Source organism: Rana temporaria, chromosome 5 (assembly GCF_905171775.1).
Source record: "Rana temporaria chromosome 5, aRanTem1.1, whole genome shotgun sequence".
NCBI classification, from domain to species: domain Eukaryota; kingdom Metazoa; phylum Chordata; class Amphibia; order Anura; family Ranidae; genus Rana; species Rana temporaria.
Window position 1 is genome coordinate 70,596,614 of NC_053493.1, and position 14,779 is coordinate 70,611,392.

The 14,779-nt window shown below is 40.0% G+C and overlaps 1 protein-coding gene across 1 annotated transcript in view; it reads left to right on the forward strand.

Annotated features, from left to right (window-relative positions):
* The window catches only part of PTPRN2 (protein tyrosine phosphatase receptor type N2), a 1,169,469-nt gene that overhangs the window by 220,334 nt on the left and 934,356 nt on the right, over nucleotides 1–14,779 (forward strand). The window lies entirely within an intron of this gene.

Sequence of the window (14,779 nt, forward strand, 5' to 3'; positions counted from 1 at the left end):
CCTCTAATATGCTGTTCTTTGTGTGGAGTGATTTCACAGTATAGCTGTTTGTTCATTCAAATGCTGATTGGAGCTGTCTGTGATTTCCCCCTAAGGTATTGTACTCACCAAAAAGTAGTACTTTAAAAGCATTGGATACATCCACTGGTGGTAATCACTCATCGGTTCTCCTCCTCTGGTGTATAGTGATGATCCGTACGCTCTTCAATCAGTGTAGCTTGGCAATCATGCAGGGAAGCAAGAGAGACTTTGCATAGTGTAAAATCCTTTTTATTTATAATCATAAAACCCCTGCTACCCGCTCATGCTTACACAAGATTAAAGATAAAAAGCGCTTGTCATAAAGGCTGCTGCCTCTGCTCACTCAGGAATATGGCTCCAAATTACTCAGGCTCAAATTTCCCCTCGTAAGTCCCGGGTAGAAGCTGGGCTGCCTTGCAAGCTGAATCGTCGTGTAGTCACGCCCTGACGCGTTTCGTGATAGGTCCACGTCTTCAGTACGGATCATCACTATACACCAGAGGAGGAGAACCGATGAGTGATTACCACCAGTGGATGTATCCAATGCTTTTAAAGTACTACTTTTTGGTGAGTACAATACCTTAGGGGGAAATCACAGACAGCTCCAATCAGCATTTGAATGAACAAACAGCTATACTGTGAAATCACTCCACACAAAGAACAGCATATTAGAGGAAGTGCAAGGACTATCATTAATTGATTCACAAAGAGTGTGGACACATGTTACATAATACCTTTATGCATACATAACTTTATAAACTTTTTCCTCAACTAACCATTGCAGTATATGAGTATTGGACTCATAAGCCATTTGATAGGCTTTTTTTAGCGCTGTTAATGTTTTATTAATATTTCTTAATAACACATCGTTTTTTATGTCACTATTTTATTATAATAGCTGCTTTTTCTACTGCATAAAACAATCATACATTTAACCCTTTTTTCCATTGAGCGCTGGGATCAGAATCATCCGTAGGTTTTTTCTGATAAAATTTTTTAAGATATAGGGACCACTTTCACATTATATATTACCCTTGGAACCTTGGAATGGACCAGTGTCTTTATTATTAAGAATGTACCCCTGAGTGAGCCTGCCTTTGCCAATCGTAGAAGGCAAACAAGTTACAAATCAAGCTGGCATCCAAATTATAATTAACTGCTTATTTGATTATTAAACGGCAATCTCCTTGTTAATTAACTGTGTTTCTTCTTTGGCACTAAAAACGCAGCAGTTAAACCCAAAATCTATCTGAAATTATTGCGGCTGTCCTTTTTCACACCAGGAGCCACTTGTGATTGAAACATAGTAATTATATTATTATTTGCCAATGTTTAATTCCTAATGTTCAATATGACTAAGACAGTCCTTGCCAGTAATATGGCATTCTTCAGCTGTTACTTGGCAGCCATCATGATTTCGCCAAAACTGTGATTAAAATAGAGAGAGTTTATAGATTGTCCCACTTTCTTATTTATTCCATGGCTAATCATGACACTCAAAATGTATCTAAACCCAAGAACAAACATCTAATATATTGCAACTAACCAGTCAGTTGATAGTTGCATTCGTTTTCTTTTTTTAGGCTTTTTTGCTTTATATACACCTTTATTTTTAGGGTCACAATGATCACTCAAAGCAGGAGCTGTATTGTCACCAAAGGACAGAAAGTGTGTTAGGACTACAGAACACCTTCATCTCTCCTCATTTTCATAACTTAGGGGAATAGTATTTTATAGTCCATAGAGAGAACTGATTACAGTCATTAACCCCTTCCCACTGCAGCCTCCTGGCCCTTTAAGAAGTTCTAGATGCTGGGAGGCGGGCATTCGGGTCATGTGACTTCTGTGATTGGCTGTCACAGCGGTGATGATTGGAAAACTCCCGAACACAAGTATGCATCGGGAGCCTCTAGTGACTGGGCTGGAAGCTCCCAGGATGCGCATTCTCAGAACAGTTTTGTGTTTACATAGGGCCGCGGACTCTCGACGTTAAACCCCACCTGGCGAGAGGCCACATATATGTCTGGGGCCAGCAGGAAGAGGTTAAAGGCAGAGAATATTTTTATTGAATTTCTGGCAGATTTGAAAGGTATTATTTTGCACTGTGAAATATGTAAAAAATTGCGCTAATTACTAACTTAAATAATGATGCCAACCGTGTTAAACAGTGATTAAAGCTCTGGGTATAATAACACAGAAAAAACAATATAGGAACAAATCCACAAAATATGTCCAATTGTGCTTAAGATGTGCACCAGTGGTTCAATTGAAAAACAACACCCAGTTCAGTGCAGTGATAAAAAATCCGATATTGTTTTTTCTGTGTTATTATACCCAGAGCTTTAATCACTGTTTAACACGGTTGGCATCATTATTTAAGTTAGTAATTAGCGCAATTATTTACATATTTCACTTTTTCACTTTGTTTGACCGAATACAATATTTTTGCAGCTTTTTATTATTTGGTGATTTATTAATGGTATATTTTTGATTATTTAATTTAGCGCTGTAGTATCATTTTTCACATATTATTTTGCACTCACTAAACAGATTTAACAAAACACTGTCCATGGTATATTCAGAAACCAAAAGGGGGAATAAAGGGAGTTCATTATTACGGTTCACATGCACACAGGGTGTACAATACCGTATACCCATGTAGGACTGTGTTTCCTTGCATTGGAATGCACATTGTGCATCCCCATGCAGGGAGTACCATAAGGGCCCCTTCGTACTGACGCACGTTAAAAAGTCAATAAGTGTTTTCAAAAACACATACTGCATTTTCAAATGCGCTGTATTAAAATTTAATACAACACATTCGCGGTTTATCCCGTCTTACATGGGTTGAGTTCTGAAGAAAATCTTAACTAAGAATTTTGATTAGAATTTTGCACCATTAGTGGGCCGCAGCAACGGCCGATTTTCCTGTAGCCGAATTTAAATGATTAGGCATGTTGAAAATTTTCTGAAAAGCAAACGATTTTCTAATCATTGATGGGAGAATCGTGCAAAAAAATATAATCGGAAAAATAATTGTGCATGAGCGCAAGAAAAGAACATTTCTGGAAAGAAAAGAAGATTCCCAGCCACGGAAATTATTTTCTGTAGGAACATGAAGTGAAATTGAAGGCTTGGTTGGTTGAATTTAGAAATCAGTGGTGGCACCATCGGCTCACAAAATGGACAAAATGTATGAAAGAAACTTTGGAATTCGACCCATGTATGGCCTGCAATAGTCTTAGGCCCCATACACACGATAGAATCCATCCGCTGAAAAATCCCAGCGAATGGGTTTCAGCGGATAGATTCTATGGTGTGTACAATCCAGCGGATCTGTTTCCGCGGATTTTTCTCCCATGCAATGGATTTCCAGCAGATAAATATTTGAAGACATGTCTTCAAATCTATCCGCTGGAATCCATCCCAACGGATTGATCCGCTGGTCTGTACAGACTCACCGGATCAATCCGTCCAAAGGGATCCCCCGCATGCGTCGTAATGATTCGACGCATGCGTGGAATTCCTTATATGACTGCGTCGCGCACGTCGCCGCGTCATCATCGCGGCGACGGCGTGATACGTCATCGCCAGAGGATTTCGGCGCGGATTACGATTCGATGTTGAGTACACTCCATCGCATCAAAATCCGCGCAAATCCTCAAGAGGATTTATCCGTGGAAACGGTCTGCTGGACCGTATCCGCGGATAAATCCTCCCGTGTGTACGGGGCCTCAATGTTGCATTAAAGGACCACAGCACAATAATCTCATCATGGATATTTATCTATAAACTTCCTTTTATTTAAAAACTTAACATATTACTTAAAAAACATTTTTTGTTGGATTAGATATATTGAATGTATCACGAAAACATAGAAATTGCACCATAAAAATTGTCAAAATTTGTGAATTCTACAAGAAAGGCCTACAAATGCTAGGTTTCTCCCTCAGAATAAAACATAAGTGGCAAGTTTGAATAAAGGATGGTAACCTTTTAGAAAAACTTATCACAAATGGTTTAAAATAACTGCTCATAGGAATTTGGTTACATTATGACAATCCAAGTCACAGCATTTTCTTTCACCAATTTTTTTTTAGGTTTTAGCAATTTTTTGGAAGGTCTACAAAAGGTATAGATGTTAACGGTACAGTTATACAAAAGAATACCATTGGATACACCAAAAAGCAACATAAGCCAGGTCACAGCATTTTCTAGCCAAGAAGGGTTTAACAACAATTCCTGACCAAGAAAGGTTAAACAGCCCTCTTTTATTGGCAGCTATTCTTCAATCAAATATCCTTGTCCCCTTGTAGAAAACATGCCAGTCCTTTTTTTTTTTTTGCATTATTTAATGCCTGGAGGGTGGCAGCAAGTGACAAGGACATGATCTAGGAACCTGAAAGCTAGGCATGCCACACTGAAAATTAAATTCTTTACTCTCTCCACATGTACGGACTTCAAAGGAGTCAGCCTCATTAGCGTGCAGATCACTCCTCGAGGTTGCTTGTTAGGCCCAAACCTCCACTCAAGATCCCTTTATGAGCTGGTCTTTGCTCCTCTGGGTCCTGTATATTTACTATCACCTTAAAGTGCACAGTGCCGGATTAAAATCAGTGGACTGACCTAAAAGATATAGAATATAAATTGACATTTAACAAGAGTTTAAACATATTGCCCTGCAGACAAACCACTAAATGTAATAAAAAGTGTACTGATATACTGTATGTATTTTGTTGTTACCCCCAGAGAAATAATATGACATTAAAGGTCATGCACCTGACACATAGCTGTCATGTGTGTTGGTAATCTTGATTGACAGAAGGCTTCTAATGACAGTGTCATCAGTGGCCCATAATGAGTCCACTTTAAACAGAAATATAGTAAGTTACCTCATTAAGAGCAAATGCACAGCAGCAGAAAGTTCATTGTCTGTTGGGAGAAAATGGAGGAGGAATTTATGGGATTGTTCAGGTGCAACATGTCGATTTGCAAAAACGTAATTAAAAATTCAATATTCATTAGAAAATGTTTTTTAAAATATTATATCCATATAAAATCATATATACTCCAGACCCAATTCTTATGGTCTTTGATTTCATAGCTGTATTATGATGATAAATCCTGACATGTTTCACCCGCTGGGTGTCTTCAGGGGGTGTATTGTCTGCTTAGGGTCATGGCACTCTTGCAGATCATCATATATAGCTCGATTTAATATATAACAAGCCCTCAAAATTTAACTCGCCTGCTCGCATTTTGGGAGTAAATTTTGAGGGCTGCTTGGGAGTGAGAGGGGGCGCGAGCAAGGAGAGGAGAGCCGAGCAGAGCCGCGGGAAACTTTGATAGACAGATCACCCATCCCAGGATTGGATGGGTGATCTGTCTATCAAAGTTTCCCGGACAAGAGGGGAGGGGCTGTATAAGACGTGTGCTGCGGGGAACACAGCTATTGAATTGAAAGCTGTAATGTTCCCCGCGGTTTGAACCATTTTGGCGGCGGCTCCTCCTCTCCTACCCAGCACAGGTAGGATGCAGGGGGGGAGAAACTCTGGCTGCAATGTGTGGGGGGGGGGAACTCTGGCTGCAATGTGTGTGGGGGGAACTCTGGCTGCAATGTGTGGGGGGGGAGGAACTCTGGCTGCAATGTGTGGGGGGGGGAATTCTGGCTGCAATGTGTGTGTGGGGGGGAACTCTGGCTGCAATGTGTGGGGGGGGGATTCTGGCTGCAATGTGTGTGGGGGGGGGAACTCTGGCTGCAATGTGTGGGGGGGGGACTCTGGCTGCAATGTGGGTGAGGGGACTCTGGCTGCAATGTGGGTGAGGGGACTCTGGCTGCAATGTGGGTGAGGGGACTCTGGCTGCAATGTGGGTGAGGGGACTCTGGCTGCAGTGTGGGTGAGGGGATATATATATATATATATATGCACCTACCTTACCTAAATGTCTCTTTTACAAAAGGCGCCGTCTCCTAAATTCCAGGTAAGCTTTAAAACTTTAAAATATCTGGTTTGCTTGTGGTAGTCATCAGAGAACTTCCATTATGAAATTAAATTAATGCACAACTATCATTCTAAACAAATATCTGGAATTAAAATGAAATAATAACATCTGCTCTGCTCCTTGCTTTGTGATTCTTATTTAGCTGTAGAACAGGCTGCTAATTACATTTACCCTATTTTTCTGTACAGCCTGCTGCTAATTAAATAATCTGTGAAAAAAGCACATCAAACACCAATTCATGTGGATCAATCATTAGAAAAGTAAAAACATTCTAATAATTTTTCCACACTGTATTTAAGATGGTGAAATGATGTGCTTAATAACGGTAATGTAATTTGGTTGTTAGATAAAAGAATAAATATAGCACACAACAATTAACGACAGCTTAGAGGCTACTCTTTTATCTTTGTGGGGAGTATGTCAGAATAGAAGGCAAGGGACCTTATTTTAGAACAGGGAGATGATCACATGAGTTGAGGAACAGCCCCAGTCCAGGGGCGGACTGACAACTCATGGGGCCCCCGGGCAATAGAAGATTATGGGGCCCCCGGGCTTACAGATGGCCACCACGCCAGAAGGCAGTGCAGAGGCGGGGCAGCTAAAATCTCATTTTTTTTACATCAAAAGCATGTCAGTTTCGGACATATCAGGGACAGATGTAAAAAAAACACAGATTTTTACATACTGTCCCTGGTTTTACTGAGCCTGGCAACCCTGATGGGGCCCCCTAGTGGCATGGGGCCGAGTGACTCAATGGTCAGTCCGCCCCTGCCCCAGTCATATTTATAAAAATGGAAAGTTCCCTCTTCTTAAGCTGTCCAGTGCTAAGCTTTCCCACTTGCTACCTTTGATCAAGTCAAATCAGGACGCAACATGTCAAGTGGGCACAGATCCTGCAGGGTACACAGTGATCGATGGTTGGTAACGATGCAGTGACTGCAAACACATTTGGATACCATTTGTTTGTTTTTTGCATTTATGTGTGTGCTTTACTGTTATTCATTTAAAGTATAACTCCACTTTCGTGGGTAAAAAAAAAAAAATAGCATACAAAGAAAAAAAAATATAGCATATAAAATTGTGATACAAGTCATATTGTAATTGATTGTCATTAAAAATTACCATTCCTTTTCAATCTGCAGCCACTGTATTTTTCTGCAATGCAATATGGCTACCTGGATATGTTCTGTACACAGAATGTATACACAACGGCCCCCAGAAACATAATTTCCTGCTGACTGATAATTATGAAACCACTCCTATTAGTACCACTCAGCACAGAGGAACAAACATTGGTTTCTTCAGAATAACAAAACGTAGCAACAAAGGTTGTTATAATACTTGTAATGTACATAGATCACACAGAGGAGAATGTTTTTTTCTCAACAGAAGTGGAGCTATGCTTTAAATAAATGTGCATTGTGAGCACTATGGAGCCTGTTTGTATCTCTTTATGAGCACCATAGTGTCCAGAGCAGTTGATGAGAACTGCAGGAGTAAGGAATTGGCTGCCAAAGAGGGGACCTGTCAGTGTACACCTGAGAGTGCTTATTCTTGAGCTTGTTATGATCTCTCAATATCACTAAGGTCCATCTAAATATGTTATGGGACACCTGAAGAGCACAAGGGTGGAAAAGACTGGTGCATTGGCACAGTATTGTTTCTGGCACTGAGCCCAGGTTCACACTGACAGCGGGATTGAAATTGTGCAAGTTCAGCTGAACTCGCACAATTTCATACCCGCATGTCAGTCCCGACTTCGGGGGCGATTTCAGAGACATCTGTGCAGGTTTCGGCACAGATGTCTATACAAATCGTACCCCAAAGTCGCCAGATGTAGCACAGAAACTACTATTGGGATTTCAGTGCGCATGCCACAAGTGTGGTGTCGCACCGATTCGGATGGTGCCATTGCCGTCAATGGCCGCCGATTTATTGGCATGCCAAATCACTGGAATGTGAACCTAGGCTGAAGGAAGATTAGAGTTTTGGCAAATGCACAAATAGTGTGCATTATTAAATTATTGTCAATTGACGACTGCTGCTTTTATATGTGTTAAATTTATTGTCAATATGTAGTATTGATTGATTAAGAATTATTCATTATATGTTCATTATAAATAATGATATATGATTATGATCCCTGGGGCACTTTTATGTTTTTTTGTTTTTTTTATTGATGGATAGATGGTGATTTATTCACATATGTGGTGATTTTGACAATGTTTTTTTTACAAAAAGGAAACATATTTATTTTATAAGTCTTTCACGTAAAAGGAATCATATGTTTATATTTTTTACACTAAGAGAAGACATTATCTATTTGCATTTATATATTATTTTCTTGTGGTAAGGAGTGCTGTGCTATTTGTTATTTTAATCTGATATACAGCTGTATAATTTGACAAGGGTGTGATCTGCTCTGCAATTTACTAGAAGTTATTTGCTAGAGCAGCGTGGGGATATATCATTTCTAACTTTGTGTTTACCTCCTTGTGAAAATACATGCTGCTTAACTGTCATGTTCAGCCGCTAACTCAAAGCAGGTATTGGCCTCATGCACACTGGATGTTTGAATTTCTCTTCTGAACGCCTTTTACTCCTGGCAGGAAAAAGCAGCTTAAAAATTAGCCTAAAGCAACATATTACACATGCGTTTAGGCGCATATAGCTTTTGAATGTTTTGATGAATTCCATTGGTCAGACTCCCTTATGCCGAGTACACACGATCGGAATTTCGTGTGTGGGCCCCATCGGACTTTTTTCCGTCGGTGTTTAGAAATAGAACATGTTTTATTTTTTTCCAATGGAAAAAAAATCGATAGGAAATTCCTATCGTCTGTGTGCAACTCCGACAGAGAAAAAACCCACCCATGCTTAGAATCAAGTCGACGCATGCATTGAACTTAATTTTTCTTGGCTCGTCTTAGTGTTTTACATCACCGCATTTTGGACGGTCGGAATTTGGTCTGACAGTGTGTATGCAAGACTGATGAAAGACAGTTTGAATGGAATTCCGACGAAAAATTTGGATTTTAGGCAATTTAGGAAATTCCGATTGTGTGTACGGGGCATTAGTCTGCATACTTGTACATAACTAGACAACTAGCATTCCTGAAGTTATAAGCTGATTATTTGCAGCGCAGATGTGTGAACCTGCTGCATAGACAGGCGGTCAAAATCTCCTGCTATTACGAATCGGATGCAGGGAACCCACATCCAATTCACAATAGTGTGAACCCAGTCTTAACAAAAAACTTCACTTTTTTAATCTGGATTGTAGTTTTTAGAATTCGAACTAAGGTAGAAATCCCCTTTACATTTCTTGCACATTATATTCAGTCATAACTGAAAAAAATGATCATCCTCCAAATTGCAAAAGCAATTTTACAGAGTTCACAGCGATGTTATTCTATTTTTTTATTTCATCTAACAAGACTGTAAATGTGGATCTGCTCAAAACATCTTATTATATCACAATTGTTACTTTTGCAACCACCTTAGTGGTGCAGCGAGAGTTAGATTATACTAACTGACATTTTCGTATATGAGATGCAATTGAAAAATGTGAATTTTAATAAGAGCTGGCTGTGATTTATAATTTATGGAACACCTTGCTTTGATTCTATTTATTTCAAGCTGGTGATTCACCTTTGTAGAAGGTAGGATTATTAAACTGGTTTTTCATAATATATCTTTTTGTGTACAGCACATAAAAAGTAATGAAATGACTTTTAATTTGTGTATGTATTTTGCCCCTTTTTGATCTGGTCATGAGAGTTGGGGAGCCCCTTCCCCCCCACGTGCACGCTTTCATCTGCCCCCCCCTCTTTTTTTGTGTTCCTTTTTTTGTAATTCCTTTTTTTCTTTTTGAGCTATATTATAAGAGGCTACTGCATAAAGGGGATCACAATTTACTAATGGGAATGTTTGTCTTCTCATATATCTGAGAGTTCCATTATTACCCATAATTTCTCAACTTGTATGCCATACATTATGGATTGTTGTTCCTCCTCTCTTCAACATGTACCATAACTATGACATTATTAATTATCTACATGTGTTGATATGTGAATATTAGCATATATACTCGAGTATAAGCCGGCCCGAATATAAGCAGAAGCACCTAATTTTACCACCAAAAAATGGCAAAACGGATTGACTCGAGTATAAGCCTAGGGTGGGAAATGCAGCAGCTAATGTAAGTGGAAAAGAGGGCCAACAATGCTCACTGTGCCCATTTGCAGCTTCACTGTGCCCATTTGCAGCCTCACTCTGCCTATCTTCAGCCTCACTGCGCCGATCTGCATGCCTCCCTGTGCCCATCTGCAGCCTTACTGTGCCCATCTGCATGCCTAACTGTGGCCATCTGCATGCCTCATGTACCTGATCTCCCGCAGTGTCCGCTGTGTCGTGCAGTCTTAACTGCCGTCAGCGGCCATCCAGTGTAACAAAGCCTCTCCTCGTCCTCGTCCGTGATTAACGGAACACTGATTCAGTTTCCCAGCAGTGAGTCAGTGTTCAGTGTTCCGTCTATCACAGGCGAGGACGAGGAGGAGGCGGGGCTTTGTTACACTGGACGGCTGCCGACTTACTGTATGACACAGCGGGAGACTCGAGTATAAGGCCTGGGGGCTTTTTCAGCACAAAAAAATGTGCTGAAAAAGTCGGCTTATACATGAGTATATACGGTAACTTTACATGGACCTACATATGGCTTTTTACATGGTTTATACACTTTATTGTGTATACCTATAATATACATGTTTTTTTGTGTACTTTCATTTGTTAAAAACCTAATAAAATGAGAAAAAATATAATTTTGTACCCCTCACCCTCATTCCTGAGTGAGCTGCCAGTTTGGGAACTGAGGCAAACTGACATATAGACTACAGCCTGCCATTTTATCCAAAGTAGACATCTTCACTTGACTGTTATACAGCAGAACGTACCCCTTGCCTCATCACTGTGCAGTAGTACCTTTGAATGGTAACAACAATACTGAAGTGCAGTGTTCTTGCTGTCAATACTTAGTTTTAAGATTGCTCCTTGGATCCCTGTGGAACCACCATGATCCTAGGCTTAGGCTGCAATGGAGCCTTGACTTTTGCCCAAATTGAGATTAAACCCAATCCATCCAGCACTAAGCCATGTCATTAACTTTTCAGTTCAAGAAGAAAAGGGGTAGCCCCTGGAAGTCACACATCTAAGATGTCCTAGAGAGGTGAATGGAGTGGCAACCTCAGCCTGGACTCCAACCAGGCCACGCTCCCAATAGCTTTCCAATGCCAGAGCCTCTACTGTCCACTGAAGGTTTGGTATAACAGAGGGTTAGGCTTAGTGGCAGCAGATGGAAGTGAGGTATGGAGGTAGGAATGGCGCTACCTTAATTAATACATAAATAAAGTGCAAAATAAATTATGTGAATAATGAATTTACCCTATTGGTATAAAGTGCACCTGTGCTGCATATGTGCAAACAAAGACAAATAAATACAATAAATAATTGAATGCATATACAATAGTGCACACTATTAATAATTGAAAACGTCCATGTGCTACGTATGGGTTATTAGTGATATCCCGATCCAGAAGTGGGAATAGAAATGAAAATGAGAATAAAATAAAAATATATATAAAAAATAAAAAATATAAAAATGAAAAGTGCTTCGTGCTTCTGTATTTCACACAGTGACCACCTCAAACTGTGCTCTTATGTGGCCCGCACTCATCGGATATTCCACCCCCTCTTGGGGTCTACAGCATTCACAGTGTATGCCACTGTTTGAGGTGGTCACTGTGTGAAATACAGAAGCACAAAGCACATTTCATTTTTATATTTTTTATATTTATTTTCATTTTTTTCTCATTTTTTATTTATTGTATTTATTTGTGTTTTTTTACTTTATACCAATAGGGTAAATTCATTATTCACATTATTTATTTTGCACTTTATTTATGTATTAATTAAGGTAGCGCCATTCCTACTTCCATACATCACTCAATCTATTAACTCACTCAGGTGAAATAAATTACGTAGGGGCAGCTGCCTAATTAACTAATTTTAAGGGCGTCAAAACCCTATATATACAATCATTCACTGGCAATATTTGTTTCTATTGCACGGATTCATCCACATTATTTCAGTAGAGGGAAGTACTTACTCTTAACACACACTGTATTGTCAAAAGTATTGGGACACCCGGATTCACACGCACCCAGGCTTAGTCTGTAGGGTTCCGTATTGAGTTGGTCCACCCTTTGCCGCTATAACAGCTTCAACTCTTCTGGGAAGGCTGTCCACAAGGCTTAGGAGTATGTCTATGAGAATGTTTGGCTATTCTTCCAGAAGCGCATTTGTGAGGTCAGACACTGATGTTGGATGAGAAGGCCTCCACTCTAATTCATCCCAAAGGTGTGATATTGGGTTGAGGTCAGTCTGTGCAGGCCAGTCAAGTTCCTCCACCCCAAACTCATTCATTCATGTCTCTATGGACTTTGCTTTGTGCACTGGTCCAAATCATTTGGGGGGGGGGGGATTATGGTGTGGAGTTGTTTTTGATGGGCGGTGCCCGTGCACCCTTTATGGATGCACCGCCACTGAGAATGAACCTTCTTTCCCTGAAAATCCTTCTTGTCTTTAATAATGGCTTTGCTATTTGCTATTTACACGTTCTTAGAGCGGCTAATACAGAAACATGGTCACTAATGTCAGTCAAATTACCCTGGACTTTATCTAATATAGTGATCTTCTGTTATAACTATGTTATGCACTTCAATTAAAATAGGCCTTTTACATTTAGCCTCTTAGCCATGTGCCGTATATCTGAAAATGTATCTTTAATGGACCCCTATTTGAAGAATATTATGGAAATGTGTACCCTCTGTACAGCCTGCTATCTAAGATAAGTGAGCTATTTCTCAGTCTGGAAATGGTCTATATTATTAGTGTGCTGAGCAGCTGCTCGATAACCTTATTTAAGGCCAGTTCATTTATTTCTCAGATGTAATGTTGTCAACGGCAGTGATATGGCAGCTATTTTCAGTAGGTAGATAATATTATTTTCAACCAAATAAGTTGCTTTATTCAATTAAGGTGATGGATTGAGCCAGATATTTTACTTTTAGAAAAGGCTTTCAATGTTTAACTCCCAGTTCTTATATATGTCTTGTTGAAATATCAAGATTTTTTATTTATTTTTGCTATGCAAAATGATGTCACACTTACATCTTTTTTGGGGAAGGCTAAATCATTAAGTGAAATGTGTAGACTTTTTTGAGCGTATTTTTTTTTGGCACGCATTTCAGGTTGCTCCTGTCTTACTGAGCTGCTAATGGAAAATCTCAGTAGGTGAATTTGATGTATTACATTGGAGATTGTCAACTTCCTGATTTCCTGCAAGTTCCTTCTCCCGCAGATGCAATTACGGATTATGAAATTTGGTCTCAGCCTTTAGATGTTTATTCAGATAGGTGGTTTCAGTTAAATTTGCTTTTGCTGCTCAAGAAAAGAAAAAGTATTTTTTTATCTTTTTAAGTCAGTTGAAAAAAATCAAATGAATTGTGTGTATTTTGCCAACTTTAAGTTACCTCAAGGGTGATTACCTGGCCTTTTTCACAAGGCAGTGCAAAAGAGAGTAGACATGTTGCGTGGAATGACCTGATATCAGTATATGGGCATTATCACATGATGTAAAAGATATATTTGCGCTTATCCCAAAAATGATGTATATAGTGAAGGTGTTGCTGCTTATTATAGCTTGAATACATTAGCTAATAACGGGGATGGACTGGCCATTGGGACTACAGGGAGTTTCCCGGTGGGCCGATGGCTCAGTGGGCCGGCTTCAGTGACAGCAGACTGCTGCCCCCCTCTGCTCCTCTGTCTCTCCCTTCCTGCAGTGCTCATCTGGGGGGAACAGAGAAGCAGGGGGAGGACCAGAGGAGCATGGGGAAGGGGACAGACAGCTGACTCAAAAGCTATGGCCTGGGAGTTTCTCACTTCTGCCTAATCTTGTCCCATAAGGGGGGGCACCGAACTGATTCTTTGCCCCGAGTGAAATAATGTCTAGCTTCCCCGCTGGTACCGCCTATAAAAGTACCAGTACCAGCTGTTCTTCTCTAATAAAGTAGAACAGCTAGTGGCTAGTGAAGGGGGAGAGAGGGGTGGGGGGGGGGGGGGTGCGGGAGTTGTCCGGCCGCCATGGGAGAGACCTGTCAAAGTGGGCAGTCTGGATGAAGTCCAGGGCCAAATTTTTGTCCCAGTCCAGCCCTGTGCTAATAATGTGTGTAAGAAAAATATAAGCGTGCAATCCAATAATCAATTGCTAATAGTGTGAATACAAGGATTCAAAAACAATAAGTGTTCATATAGAAACTGAAAATGAAACATGAAAAATTAAATAAATGACCATATAAAAGTCCAAGTGCTCTAAAAAATTGTGAAAAAAACAGCGTTCACTATGTGCTTCTCTTTCATACAAAATCAGCACCGCTTACCAGAACAGGTGGCTCTCAAATTATAGATATCAATTGCGCTCATGCAAGTGTCAGGCAACATGGATAATCCTCTCTCCAGACTCCTCCAAACACTGCACCTCTCCAATGTGACCGGCCTGTTAAAATAAACAGACTTGATACGTGGTGACCTTATAGTGTAGCACTTCAAACGTATATTTATTGAAAGATATGTAGCACTTACATTCAAAGAAACAGTGAAAATCATGGTGGTAATACAGCCGTGGATCTTACCAACA